This window comes from Macaca fascicularis, chromosome 12 (assembly GCF_037993035.2).
Source record: "Macaca fascicularis isolate 582-1 chromosome 12, T2T-MFA8v1.1".
Taxonomy (NCBI): domain Eukaryota; kingdom Metazoa; phylum Chordata; class Mammalia; order Primates; family Cercopithecidae; genus Macaca; species Macaca fascicularis.
The window spans coordinates 4735422-4750308 of record NC_088386.1 but is presented as its reverse complement, the minus strand read 5'-3'; the positions used below and the strand labels follow the sequence as shown (position 1 = coordinate 4750308).

The following is a 14887-nucleotide window of genomic DNA, read 5'->3' as shown; positions in this document are numbered from 1 at the left end:
TATTTTATTCTTTTGAATAAACCATACTTTCCTATTTCTTTGCATACCTTGTGATTTCTTATGCAGAAAGCTGAATATTTGAATATTATAGTATGATAGCTCTGGAAATGAGATCCTCTTTCTTCCTCAGGGTTTACTGTTTTTTCTTAATTGTTGAAGTCTGTAGTCATCCTTTTAATGACTTTTACAAATGATTTTTGCAAAGACTATTTATTTTCATGTGTGGTCACTAAAATCTCTGCTCCTTAGCTTATGATCAACTTGTGTTTTGATGGATATTTTCTTTTTTTTTTTTTCAAATGTTTATTTTATGTACAAAGAACTATCATGGTTTTTCATTGAGTAGATGCCTTGGATAATCCTTTGAAGGAAGATCATTTAGTCCAACTTAATGAAACCGATATCCTTTGCGTACTGACAGAAAGACTAGCGGTACATATTGAGGCCATATTTCCGGATCAGACCGTGCAGGTTTGAGCAGACGCGACAAGAGCAAGAACCCTGGTCGAATTTTCGCGGGTGGCTCCAGTACAGCTGCTGGTGACCCATCTTGCTTTCAGGAGTGCAATGAGGTAAAAGCAATGGATATTTTCTTGAGTGCCAGGAGCAGTTTTTTAATTGCCTTTTTTAAAATTTAGCATTCATTTTGTTGCTGGGAATTTTTTACTGTTTTTCCAAAGTTCTGACAAAGTTGGTTCTGACCAGGTTTGCTTGTTTTTCAATGTTTCTATGAGGATACAAACGCTTATGGCTATCTATTTCACCATTTTACTGACATCCGAGTTAACAGGTTCTTTTGAAGAACAGGTCTATAGTAATTTAATAGAGTTCTAGTACAGCCAATGTCAAGCATCTGAAGACCTACTAATTTAATTGAACTCCAGTTGTGGGAAGTAGGAGAAGCTGAAATTGTTTAATTTGCTTTGTGCAAGACACTCCACTAATCAACTCTCTTAGTCTTTGCTTCTGAAAATATAGAAGGAAGTGAAGATATGTACAAGGGCAGGGGAGTTCATGGAACATAGGATAAATTCAGTGATTTATCCTATGAATGTTAAATCATAGGATAAAAAATGTTCCCCAAGAATGAAGCCCTATGTCAGGACTGGATAAGACTGAGCCTTTTTCAGAGGCCAGGAACAAGTAGAAGCAAAAACAGGCCAGATGCAGTGGCCTTTAACATTTTTTATTATCATCCTTGATTATCACTGATATCACCTCACTCCTGAATCTGTCACTACTCATCCACCCCATTTCTCTGATGCAGGAGTAAGAACACAAAGGCAAGATAATTAAGACCCAGGTTTAGTAGCACACAGAACTGCAATCAAACTTTATTCTTTTTTTTTTTCTTTTGAGACAGTTTCACTCTTGTCACCCAGGCTAGAGTGCAATGGCATGATCTTGGCTTACTGCAACCTCTGCCTCACCCGGTTCAAGCTATTCTCCTGCCTCAGCCTCCTGAGTAGCTGGGATTACAGGTGTGCACCACCAAGCCCAGCTAATTTTTGTATTTTTAGTAGAGATGGGGTTTCACCATGTTGGCCAGGCTGGTCTTGAACTCCTGACCTCAGGTGATCCACCTGCCTTGGCCTCCCAGAGTTCTGGAATTATAGGTGTGAGCCACCGCACCTGGCAGTCAAATCCTATTCTTTCACTAATTTACTCTGTGACCCTGATTAGGATACCAAGTTCTCTATTCTCAGTTTTCTATTTAAAAAGTGGAAATGATTCTACATAGTGCCTCCTTGGGTTATTGTAAGGACTGAATGAGCAACACTTAGTACCTAGCCTGTCATAAGTCCCCCATAAAAGTTAGTATTAATGTTTATGCTCTTGTCCATTGTCCTGGGCCCAATCTTAAAACCTGATAATTACCCTGTCTTCTCACCTTTTGGGGTTCACATGGGACTGTTTTCTTTTCTTTCTTTTTCTTTTTTTTTTTTTTTTTTTGAGACAGAGTCTTTCCCTGTCACCCAGGCTGGAGTGCAGTGACACAATCACGGCTCACTGTGGCCTTGAGTTTCCAGGTTCAAGCGATCCCCCTCCCACCTCAGCCTCCTAAGTAACTGGGACCACAGGCATCCACTACATCTGGCTAATTTTTTAAAAACATTTTTTGGAGATGGGGTTTCTGTATGTTGTCCAGGCTGGTCTCAAACTCCTGGGCCCAAGCAATCCTCTTGCCTCAGCTTTCCAAAGTACTGAGATTACAGGTGTGAGCCACTGCATCTGGCCTGTTTTTGCTTCTACTTGTTCCTGGCCTCTGAAAAAGGCTCAGTCTTATCCAGTCCTGACATAGGGCTTCATTCTTGGGGAACATGTTTGCGGCCAGGGCTCAGCCCTTCAATGGCGCTGAGCACCAGCCCTCTATCTCCCAGGAAACACTTCCTCAACCTCTCTTCCCCAGCCTTTCTACCCTCAGTTTCTCCTCTTCTGGGTTGCGGACTATTCAATTATTTCTTACCATTCCTTAGCATTTCTCCCTCATGTGACCCAAAAGAGCACAGTTAGGAGTGGGGTGGGAGAAGGAGGAAATATTTAAGAGAGTAACCCATGTGTCCCTCCAGTCTATCTCTTGATCCTCCTATCTCTTCCAGATACCTTCCTAGATCATCTAGACCCTTTCTTGACTTTTAGTTTCCAAAGACTGTAGGCTCTGAAGGGAAGAAAAATGACTTAGGCCAAATATAATAGATTTAGAAGCATCCAGAAGGAGATGGAACAGAGTTTTCTATTCTCCACCCCTCAAACTGGGGAAGAACATTTTAGTCTAGGGGGAAGGGGTGAGAGCTGAGATTTTAGAAGTCCCTAAGAAAGAAACCTTACTCCCTTCTGTAGAAAATGACAGAACCTCCAGCTAGGTTTGAGATAACAACAGCCAAGGGAAAAATTTGTTTTTCTTCCCAGGAACAACACCAGAATAAGGTCAAGGTCTCAAGGAAGAAGGGTGATGCATCATGTTTAGAGGAACAGAGGCAGGCCTGAAAGGAACCTGGAAGTCACAATAAGGGATGGCTTAGCAGTGTCCTTGGCAGAATGACCACTGAAGACAGACAGCTCAACAAGGGCTACTATGAGCAGATCACCCTGAGACTTTTTAATTCCCAAGCTAATAACCCAAGAAAGTAAATCCAAATTCAAAGAAAATGGAGAAACACCAATTTGACTAAAATTATATGTGTGCATCATCAGCAAAATGGAGTCTCAAATTAAAAATTAAGTTACAAGAAGGATGTGACATTTCTGATCTTCCTGGGTCCAACAAGCTACATGATCATCTACAGAAAGCCCAAGGCTTCTGACTTTTATTTTACTTTTTACACTACAAACAGCTAGATGGCTAGCCAGTAAGGACAGAGAACAGCTTCCAAAGCCAAAAGAGTTGTATAAAAGTTCACCTTGACAGGAGTCAGCCAATCTCACTCTGACCCTGCCTGAAGACCTCCTGTAGAGCCCCCACTGGCCAAATCCAACTGGAAGCAGAAGGCGAGAGGGGCTGGGTGACATAGTGCATGCATATCTGCTTCCGAGGACTGAGAGTCGGGTGGAGACGGGTGGGGAATGCATCTGGGGAGCAAAGGAAAGGTGTCCCAAATTCCATGTGACATCATTCTCAGTGAAATGAACTAACTGGAAAGATCACTTTCCAGATCTGGTCTCCCCTCAGAGACAGAGGAAGAGCTAAGCCCAGGATGGAGGAGCTAAAGGCCACTTTGGTCAATACAGCTGAAACCCACAAGGTCATTTATAGAATCCTTTGTCCAAGAAGGAGAGTTAAAGGTTAGAACCAGGATATGAGCCAGAATCTTAGAAAATGCACAGTGGATTATTACACCAGAAGAGTGAGACTGGTAACAGTGGCCGGTGAGAAAACGAAGCAGAGTCAGATATGGGAATAGCAAGAAGATAACTCCAAAAACTTGACCTTCCCATTGGGTTAAACTTCTCTTTGAGATTAACCTTCTCTGTGGGCATAGGTGCCCACCTATTCAGATCTTTCTGTTTGCCAAAGCAGCATCACCCATGTAAAAGAACTGCCTTGTGGATATCTTCAGGGATGTCTCAGGATCTAGTTACACGTGCAGATTGAATCAGAGTCAGAGAGATGCTTAGGGAAAAGTGGAGTTCAGTTGTGTTGAGTTGCAATCAACTGGTTGACATGCTAATATGCAACTTAATTAGCTGTTTGTTTATTTATAAGTTGCAATTATTGGAGTCAAAATTGTTTTTCATGTCTCAAACATTTTCTTAAGCCTTTATCTTCGTTAAGATAAAAATAATGAAAGGAAGTTCCTGAACAACAGCTGTGTGCATGGCCTGGTGCAGCCTGTCTGAGTGAAGTTTGAGGGTAGGAGGCTCCAAGAGGGAAGGTGCTAAGAACTGACGGAATACCTAATTGCCAGACCATATGGAGACATTCAGATTGCTCACAAATATGGGAAAAATTAGTCACAGGTACACAGAAAGCAATTAATTTTATTTTAAAAGAGCAACAATTTACTCCTAAAAAAGTTATTGCACAAGAAATGCAAAATACCACATGGTGTCACGTGTATGTGGAATCTAAAAATGTCTAACGCATTGGAGCAAAGAGTAGAACAGTGGCTACCAGAGGCTGGGCGGGAGAAATGGGGAGATGCTGACCAAAGGCTGGAAAATTTCAGCTAGACAGAAGGGAAAGAAACAAAAGTAAATAAATAAATTGCATATGAGATTTAAAAAACATTGTAGTAGTAAGGAAAGCAATTTTCTGAGTTCTGTGAGCCATTAGAGCAAATTAACAAACATGAGGAGGGGTTTATGGGCACAGACTTGCAATTGGCATCTGAAGTGGGGAGCAGTCTCAAGGGACTGAGCCCTTACCCTGTGGGGTCTGTGCTACGTCACGGTACTTAGTGTCAGCATTAAATTGAATTGTTAGTGTCTGGACCCAGTTGGTATTCAGAGGAAAAAATCAAGTCATAGTACGATCTCAGGGGGTGAAACATCTTCAGCATCTGAGGAATTAAAATTTGAGGCAGCTCAGGCCAGTGTCTAGGTGGGAGAAGACACACATTTTGTCAGCGCCCAGATCCCCAGACCCTTCTGTTGAGAGACTCCTTTATTAAGAACCCTTGTATTCAGTCTGTTCACTTAAATCACTGATGCTTCCTCTGACTTCAGAAGAGATTTGTTTTTTGGAAGGAGGAAAGTGAACTTTAGAGACTGTAGAAAAGGATTAACAGATAGTTGCCTATGGGGCATAAATCCCAGCATTTCGCAGAGTCAAAGGGAAGGATATGGCTCAGTCAGAGCCCCTGGCTGGACCGCGTGAAGAAAGGTGGTCCCTCCGGGTCAGGGCCAGCCAGGAAGGAGGACACAGGCCTGCCCAGGTTTCCCAGACACCAGAAAGGGGATGAGGGAAATATGGACAATAGGGCACATCAATGATCATGGGACTGGAGACATAGCAAATTTTATTATATAATAAGGTAATTGTTTTGTTTTTTTCTCTAACTAACATAAGAAAGCTAGAAATCTTTCATGAACATGCTACAAGCCCTGGGGAATGGTCTACACTGGGAAGCGAGGCAGGTAGATCTGCCACCTGGGGTTCTTCCTCCCTGCCCAGGCCATGTGTGCTCTCAGACACCCTCTAGCCAGGAGGACTCAGCCCACGGAAGGGCAAGGACTCACTGCCCCCATTATCACCATGGCAGGTGTGACGAGTGATCCCAGGTAAACAGGCTCCCGGGCTCCCCGCCTTCTGTCCTGCGCAGCCCTCCCAGCCCTGCCCAGACCCCATGGGCCTCCTCCTGGCCATGGGCACTTTCACCCTTCCTCAGTCACCCTGATGGTGCTGGAGAAAGCTCATCTTTTCAACAGCTGACCACCGTGGGTGGGTTTTCTTCCTTCTGCCAGCTTCCTCTGAATGTGTTTCTCCACTTCTCACATTTCCTCTGTCTTCCCTCTCCCGGGCTCTGTGCTTCTGCCCTTCTCTCTCTGTCTCTCTTTCCCTCCATCACTGTGTGTGTATTTCTGTGCTTTCCCTCCCATGAACGCCTCCCAAAGAAGTGGGGAAATGAAGGTAAATCTTCTTTTAGAAGCAAAAATACTCAAAAGAAGGGGCAGCCCTTCCTCCACCACAACCACAGGGCACCACACCTAGACACTCACCACACTTTGGGGGTGACTGTTAAATCTCCGCTGTTTCTGTCCATATGAGGGACTCTCTGACACTCTGGAAGAAGGCACACACTCTGGCCCTGGATGGGAAGCCTGGCTCCTCTGTGGTCTCCCACGTGACTGAGAATGTCATTTGAAGTGAGCTCCAGCTCAAGCCGGGCGTGCTTGAAGGAGGACAGCTCACCCCATCCTCAACGGATGGACCCTTCTTGACCTCCACGCACACCTTTCCGGAGGGGGTGAGAAGCATATACATTTCGAGTATTTTTTGTTTATGATACAGCATCCAACCTATTGTATTTCTATACCTTATATCTATATTTCTATACCTTATATCAAGTCATTCCTGTCTCTGGAGAGTGAGTTACCCTCTGGGCTGATGTGGGAAGAAAGCAGGCCACAGACTTCAACCAGCAGTCAAACCTCAGAGGTCAGAGAGAGAGGACATCTGGCATTTTTTAAGGTGCTTTCCTATGCATCTTACATTTGATCCTACAGCGGAACTGTGAGATGGGTACAGGAAGCTTAGCTGCCTCAGTTTCCCCAGGGAAGCCACAGTGCTGACTACCTTCTTCAGGCCCATGTTCTGTCCAAGGCTGCAGTGGCCCACCAGCCCTGGAAGAGCTGCCAGTCATCGGAGAAGCCATGCTTTCACCTGGCAGTGATGTCCTCATCAGTCTGAGAAGCAGCGCTGGCCACCCTTGGGTCACGGGGTGTGGCTGAGGTTGTGCTGTGGCTGGTACCACTGTCCCTGCAGCCCTTTCCTCTCATATTCCTTTGCTCCTAACCAATCCCAAAGTGCTCAGATGGGAAAATGCATTTACATCCACAAAACCAGGCATCATGGAGAAAGAAACATACATCTGGTCCTGCACGGTTGCCTTTCTGGATAAAAACTGACCTCCACCCAACTCCAGCAAAGCCTATGTCTAAATTCTCAACAGTAAGTAAAAATCATGTCCGTTTTACAGAAGCGGGAACTGAGACTCAGAACGCGGAAGTGTCTTGCCCAAGGTCACACAGCACAGAGCGGGGGCTGGGTGCCGGTCAGCTCAGTCCTTCTGTCACCCCTGGCTGGCTCCACCCACAGCAAGGAAGGATAGTGCTGCCCCAAAAGACACATTCTATGTAAATAAATCCTTCAGGTTAAACTGTGTGATTTAGGGGAAGGATGATCCAGGAAATAATGATTTTCCTTCCCACTAATGTTTAGCGTAGGTTTGGGTTGGGGTTTTTTTGTTTGTTTTTGTTTTTGATAAACTGGAGGGGAGGCATGATGTTATCGGCATGCATAGAAAATGTTAAGTCCTTGGAGCACCTAGCGTGCTAGTTACTGGAACATACAGCCACCTACGTTATCTTAGTAACCACTAGAACACTGAGTTCTTATGAGTATATGCATTTATTCCATGGAAAAGGAGGGTTATGAGCTTTCAATGCCCTTTATTTGCCTGAGATCCGATTGCTCCTGGGGAGCACCCCGGGTGGGGACCTCCTTTCTGCCCATGGCACTGCTGCACTCAGTCCACGACAGCACACGGGCACACAGTAAGCACTGAGCGGCGGCTGTCCCATGGCTACAGGTGAGCCTCGGCTGCACCACCAAGTGCTCCTGCACCCCCAGGCCTCCCCATGCTCACCAACCCCAGAAAATCTCCCCCTGGATGGTGAACTTGGCAGACAGGGTCTGCATGTATTTCACTTCCTGGTGCCTCCCCGGGTATGTGCCCATGGTTGGGGCTCAGGGGCACTTGAGAGATGGAGAAAAGGGCATGAGCGTGGACTGAACAGCCACCGCACTCAGCCCTGCGTCCAGCAGCCCTGGACGTCCTTCCTGCAGATCTTGAGAGATCTTGAGAGATCTGCAGGAAGGAAACGGTGGAAAGTTCATCAACTCCCGGGAACCAGAATCACGACTTCTCCCTTGGAATTAACGATAGAACTTACCTGGGAACCAGATTTTAAAAGCACTGTTTGCCCATTGGGAAGTGAATTAGTCAGAACTTCTCACCCTAGGGGTGTGTCATGCTGAGCTGTCCACAACCCTGAGAAGAGTCATGACCCAAATGGTTGTTAACGGGAGCCAGAGAATGTTGGGCTCACATTCCAGTTCTGTCAATACTGTGTTGTGTGATCTGCATTGGGGCACCTGGATCAACTGAGAGGTTTTGGTGGCAAGTCAAAGAAAACACAAATTGGCCTACAAAAGAGAATTTGTGATTCATATGACTGAGGAAGTCCAGAGTGAATCTGGTCAGTTTAATCGAGAAAACAGCTCCTCTTCTCAGTGATTCTTGGCTCCACCCTCTCCTCTGGGTGACCTTTACTTTCAAGATGACTTCGCTTCTAGGAGCAAAATGATTGTGACAGTCCTAGGCCTCTCCCCTGGAAGACCCAGGCCATAGGAAGACACAGAATATGTGTCCAAAAATTCACAGTGGCAAATCAGGAAATTCACTCTGATTAGGTCCCTGGGTCACGTGCTCATGCATGAGCCACCAGCATGACCACCAAGGTGGAACATGTGACTGACTCTGCCCAGGCTGTGAGCCCCTCAAGGGGCCCTTCCTGTGGAGTGCATGGTCCTCCAATGGACACCCAGGATCTTGGGAGGGAAATAGGGAAAAAGCTGGGGAAGGAGGCCTGCAGGAGGCCATGACGGTCCTAAGTCCCTCTGAGACTTACTCCAACCATCAAGCATGGCTGGTGATAGTAACAGTTCAGTATATCGAGCAGAGCACTGTGGGTTCAAATGAGATGCGCAAACTCACTTCGTAATGTCTGAAGCTCTGTGTCAATGGCTCCTTATTTTGGGGAGATTCTGATAAATCTACAAAACACTCATTCCAGAAAAAGAGAAAAGAACAAATACACAAATTGATATGGTTTGAATGTGTCTCCTCCAACTCTCCTGTTGAAATGTGACCTGCAGTGTTGGAGGTGGGGCCTGGTGGGGGTGGATCATGGGGGTGGATCTCTCATGAATGGTTTGGTGCCCTCCTCATGGCGATGAGTGAGTTCTCACTCTGTTAGTTCATGTGAGAGCTGCTTGTTTAAAGGAGCCTGGAAACAACAGGTGCTGGAGAGGATGTGGAGAAATAGGAACACTTTTACACTGTTGGTGGGATTGTAAACTAGTTCAACCATTATGGAAAACAGTATGGCGATTCCTCAAGGATCTAGAACTAGAAGTACCATATGACCCAGCCATCCCATTACTGGGTATATACCCAAAGGATTATAAATCATGCTGCTATAAAGACACATGCACACGTATGTTTATTGCGGCACTATTCACAATAGCAAAGACTTGGAATCAACCCAAATGTCCATCAGTGACAGACTGGATTAAGAAAATGTGGCACATATACACCATGGAATACTATGCAGCCATAAAAAAGGATGAGTTTGTGTCCTTTGTAGGGACATGGATGCAGCTGGAAACCATCATTCTTAGCAAACTATCACAGGAACAGAAAACCAAACACTGCATGTTCTCACTCATAGGTGGGAACTGAACAATGAGATCACTTGGACTCGGGAAGGGGAACATCACACACTGGGGCCTATCATGGTGGGGAGGGGGGAGGGATTGCATTGGGAGTTATACCTGATGTAAATGACGAGTTGATGGGTGCTGACGGGTTGATGGGTGCAGCACACCAACATGGCACAAGTATACATATGTAACAAACCTGCACGTTATGCACATGTACCCTAGAACTTAAAGTATAATTTAAAAAAAAAAAAAAGAAAAGGAGCCTGGCTCCTCCTCCTTTTTCCCTTGCTCTTTCTCTCAGCATGTGACATACTGGCTCCCCTTGCTTTCTGCTACAAGTAAAAGCTCCGTGAGCCTTATCAGAAGCTGAGCAGATGCCGATACTATGTTTGGCTTCTGGTGAGGCCTGCAGAATCACGAACCAAATAAACCTCTTTTCTTATGAATTACCCAGCCTCAGGTATTACATTATAAAAATGCAAAACAGACTAATATACAAACTTTTAAAGGTAATTGCAGTAGCCCATTCATGGTCCCTGCCCATGGGCCCTGAGTTCAGGCCTGCCAGCCCCATGCCCATTCTTTCCCAAAGTGTCAGCATTTTTGGGTGCTTTCTGTGTCCCAGGCACTGGCCAGCGTGTTTTATGGATCAATGCAGTCTCATTTAATACTGATGACAACCCTGTATATTATCACAGCCATCATACAGATAAATAAACCAGGGTTCAAAGAGGTGAAGTGATTTGAGCAAAAAGCATAGTCAATGAGTGATTGAGCCAAAACCAGATCTCCTGATTCCAAGTCTGGTGCATTTTCCTGTCACTCCCCTGGAACTCCTCTCCACTCTCTCCATTGGAATCCTCCCTGTTCACTGAGATGAGGCTCAGGTGTACTTCTTCTAAGAAGCCCTCTTTGACTGCCACACAGTGACACCTAATTATACACCGTCATACATGATGTGTTACTAGAACATGCTAGAACATGATAATTAGGCATACCTAATTATACAGAGGAGACTGTGGCCTGTCAAGAAAAGGCCAACCAAAGGATTTTCTTCCTTTTGGCTTTAGCAGTAGCAGCTGGAACCCAGGATCTGCAAGTTCCCTGAAATACATGGAAGCACAGCACCCACGCCATGGAACACTCAAGCCAGGGAGCAGAGCATAGAGCGTGGGTCTGGGGGCTCACCATGATGTTGGGGCAGAACTTTCTCCTCTTCCTCTGTGGCCTTGCAGGGGTTGGGCTTCACGCTTAAACTCACTGTGCATCTCTCTTGTCACAGTAGCCCTGGCTATTCCACCCCAAGATGCTTCTCTTGTAGGAAGCTAACAGGGTTCGCCATCTTCCTCCTGAGCATATGCAATGAGACTTATTCGTGCCAACCTGCCCTATTTAGCAACTGCCCTGAGCCAGGCCCCAGGACATTCTCACTGCATTCCCACAGCAACCCAGAAGAAGAAGGTGGCAGTTTCCATCTGCCAGCGAGGATGTTGAGACCTGCCCACAGCACACACTAGGACCACGAGGCCCCAGAGCCTCATCCACCATCACAACTCTCTACTCTGCTGCCTGTCTGGGTGAGCCTCCAGGCTCTCTCTTTAGCCCAGAGCTTCTCCTGCCTTGCATTTCCTCTGGCATCATTACTGCCTTGCATTTCCTCTGGCATCATTTCTGGCCTCCCACGTGTGCACACCCAGGGCAGAGAGGTGGTCCCCCACCTGGCCGACCCAGCATGGGCCCATATCACAGCCAAACAGAGAGTCTAGCTAGTGATGTTGCTGATTATGATGGTGATGCTGCCTCCGCTCTGACCTGCTACTGTAAATGCTACAGGTACTGGCACCGCACAACTCAGCCCTCATGGCAGGCTGTCTGGCCTTTTCCTTTTATCAGCTTCTCCTAGATGGCCTGACAGTGCTACCCAACGCTTCCCTGACAAACTCCTTGAGGATAGGGGCTCATTCTCACCTCTTATGTCCAAAATGCATACGGGAATCTCCGGTCATACAGAACTCTTAACAGTTACTATTGTGAGAATCAAAGGAGGAAACCACTGCAAATTTGCAACACAAAGTGTGTCGGTGGACAGGCACCCCTCTGCCTCTGCGGTACACGTCCTCCCTCTCTGGCTGCCTTCATGTACACATACAGTAATGTGGTGCTGGGCAGGCAAGCTCAGGACCTCTGCCAACTCCTGTGATGCCATCCTGGATGCTGGATGCGAAGGGACTGCAGCAGCTCTTCCCAACCGAGCAGAGGCATCCTGGCACTCTGCAGCCTTTGCTTAATCATCCCCCAAAAGCCCGTGGCCGATGAGCTCTAGAGGAAGACAGCAGTGGGCCTGCTTAATTATCGATGGGCTGGGCAAGCTAGCCCAGCAGGCCTGGCTTCCCGCAGCCCTGGAAGAAGGAGGCCAGCTTGGGTTTGTTAATAAAGACAGAATCTCCAGCCCAGCGGGAACTATGCTGGCAGAGTTCAAAACTCCAGAGCATATTGTACAAAATGCCGTTTTCCCTAGAAATCGAATTCGCATCCTATTTTTTTTCTTTTCTTTCTTTTTGTTTTTCTTTTTTCTTTTTTTTTTTTTTTTTTTTTTCAATATACTGTTCTTTATTATCTAATTTACAGTAATGGGATGTCATGAGTAGCCAAATTATAAACTATTAAATTATAAACTATTCCTATTAAGGAATATAGAACAAATAATGATATTCCTTTGGTAAAATGTATCAATATGCAAGTATCAAACTCTGAGGAAATCAGACATAGAACTATTAATTGAAATGAGACAGAGTTTCACTCTTATTGCCCAGGCTAGAGTGCAATGGCCTGATCTCAGCTCACCACAACCTCCACCTCCCGGGTTCAAGCGACTCTCCTGCCTCAGCCTCCGGAGTAGGCGGGATCACAGGCACGCGCCACCACCCCGGCTAATTTTGTGTTTTTAGTAGAGACGGAGTTTCTCCATGATGGTCAGTCTGGTCTCGAACTTCCATCCTCACGTGATCCGCCTACCTCAGCCTCCCAAAGTGCTGGGATTATGGGTATGAGCCACCACACCCGGCTGGCATCCTATTTTTTTTTTTACTACTCTAAGCTCTTTACCTCCCTCCCCTCCACTCTCCTCCCTCATCCAGCACCACGCATGCACATTCCTAACTCAACAGCTGGCTTCTAAGTGCCGCCCTAAAGGGACTGTCTTCTTTAGGTTCGTAAATGAAAAAGAACACGGAAGCCAGCTTGAGGGGCTCCCACTAGCCAAGTTAAGGCAATGCAAACATCAAACAGAATAATATCTGTGATGGATGAGAACACTTGAAATATATAAAATCCATGAGTTTGGAAACATCTACAACTAAATGCGGGGTATACGGGAACTTTCTATCTTCATAACTTTTCTGTAAATCTAAAATTAAAAATATATTAAAAAAAGAAAAGTCAGACACAAAAGGCTACCTGATGTAATTCTACTTACGTGAAATGTCCAGAATAAGCAGCTCTACAGAGACAGAAAGCAGGTTCATGGCTGCCAGGGGCTGGGCCAAGGGGGAAATAGGGGGTGACTTCTTAAATTGGAGTGATGAAAAGTTATGGAACTAAGCGGTGGTGATGGTTGCCCAACAATGAAAATGTACTTAATGCCACCGAATCATATGCTTTAAAATGGTAAATTTTGTGTTCTGTATATTTACTACAATAAAAAGGAGAAAAGTTTAAATGCATACATTGTAGCAAAATATGTACAGGAATTTGTACATTTGCAAGAAATACAGTAACATCTTGAAAAACACCAGAATGACGCAAGGAGCGAAATCCTGAATATTGAAATCCTGCAGGACTAATGACCAAGTTTCTTAAACAAACAAAAAGACATGAAAAGGAGCAGTGGAGATTAAAAGAGGCATAAGAGACAAAGCAGCCAAATGTAACAAGAAACCAGTCAACTATAAAAAGACATTTTTGAGACAATCAGGGAAATCTGAATACATTCTGGTATTAAGGAGTAATTATTTATTTTATAGGTTTATTTTGGTATTGTGGCTATGCTTAAAATAGAGGCTAGACTGACATACGCAAGCAGTTATTGCTGAAATAATATGACATGGAATTTCTATTAAAATGAGATTTGTTCTGTGTAAGGAGTATATAAGGATTACTCTTCTCTCTATTCTTCGTGTGTTTGAAATTATCCATGATAAAAGATTAAAGTTCTTTTTAAAGCGCAGAAATAGTGATCGAAGGAAAAATAACATGCATTAATTACTGTCCTTTGCATCTGAGGACACCCCAATAGCTCTCACCTCTGGCGGAAGCACCCACATTAAAGCCTGGGCCCCATGGTTAGCTCCAGCCTCTCCAGTGCATGGTGGTCAGGTGGGCTGGTCACACCTGGGCAGCTCTCACTTGACAGGACATGGTGGGCTTCTCTTGTATTTCTACCTTGCAGACACCCAGGAGGTATATTTAGAATGATGAACTCGATCCAGTGAATAGCATGGGGGGAATCAATACTTTCAAATGAATCAAACAATGAACTAATGTGGGATAGGATGGATATTAGGAACGTTTTGGAAGAGATGGTGTGAAATGGATAGAATGAGACGTGTTGAACTGAGCTGGCTGGGTAAACATGAGTGGAATGGAATGATTTGGATGGGATGGTTTGAAATGGAAGGAAATAGTAATTCCAGTTTCTTTATGACAGTGGCAAAAAGATGGAATGGCAATAAAGTAATAGAAATCTCAAAAGAGTTAAATACATATAAGAGTGACTGACTCCAAAGGGATTATTAAGAAGCAACTGGGCCGGGCATCCCAGAACTTTGGGAGGCTGAAGTGGTCAGATCATGAGGTGAGGAGATCGAGACCATCCTGGCTAACACAGTGAAACCTCGTTTCTACTAAAAATACAGAAAAATAGCTGGATGTGGTGGTGTGCGCCTGTAGTCCCAGCTACTCGGGAGGCTGAGGCAGGAGAATCCCTTGAACCTGGGAGGCGGAGGTTGCAGTGAGCTGAGATCACGCCACTGCACTCCAGCCTGGTGACAGAGTGAGATTCCATCTAACAACAACAACAACAAATCAGACCCCAAACATAGCTAAACACCTGTTGCACTGAGTTGACTGAAATTAAATCATCCTTAATTTTTTGCCATCGAATCCAAAAGATCAATTGCAGCTTCATCAATAACCATGATGAGATATTTATTCACCCAGGCT

The 14887-nt window shown here is 45.2% G+C and overlaps 1 pseudogene; it reads right to left on the bottom strand.

Annotated features, from left to right (window-relative positions):
• Positions 1 to 278: 278 nt before the first annotated feature.
• LOC123568061 (small ribosomal subunit protein uS14-like) lies at positions 279 to 552 on the bottom strand (annotated as a pseudogene).
• Positions 553 to 14887: the final 14335 nt, after the last annotated feature.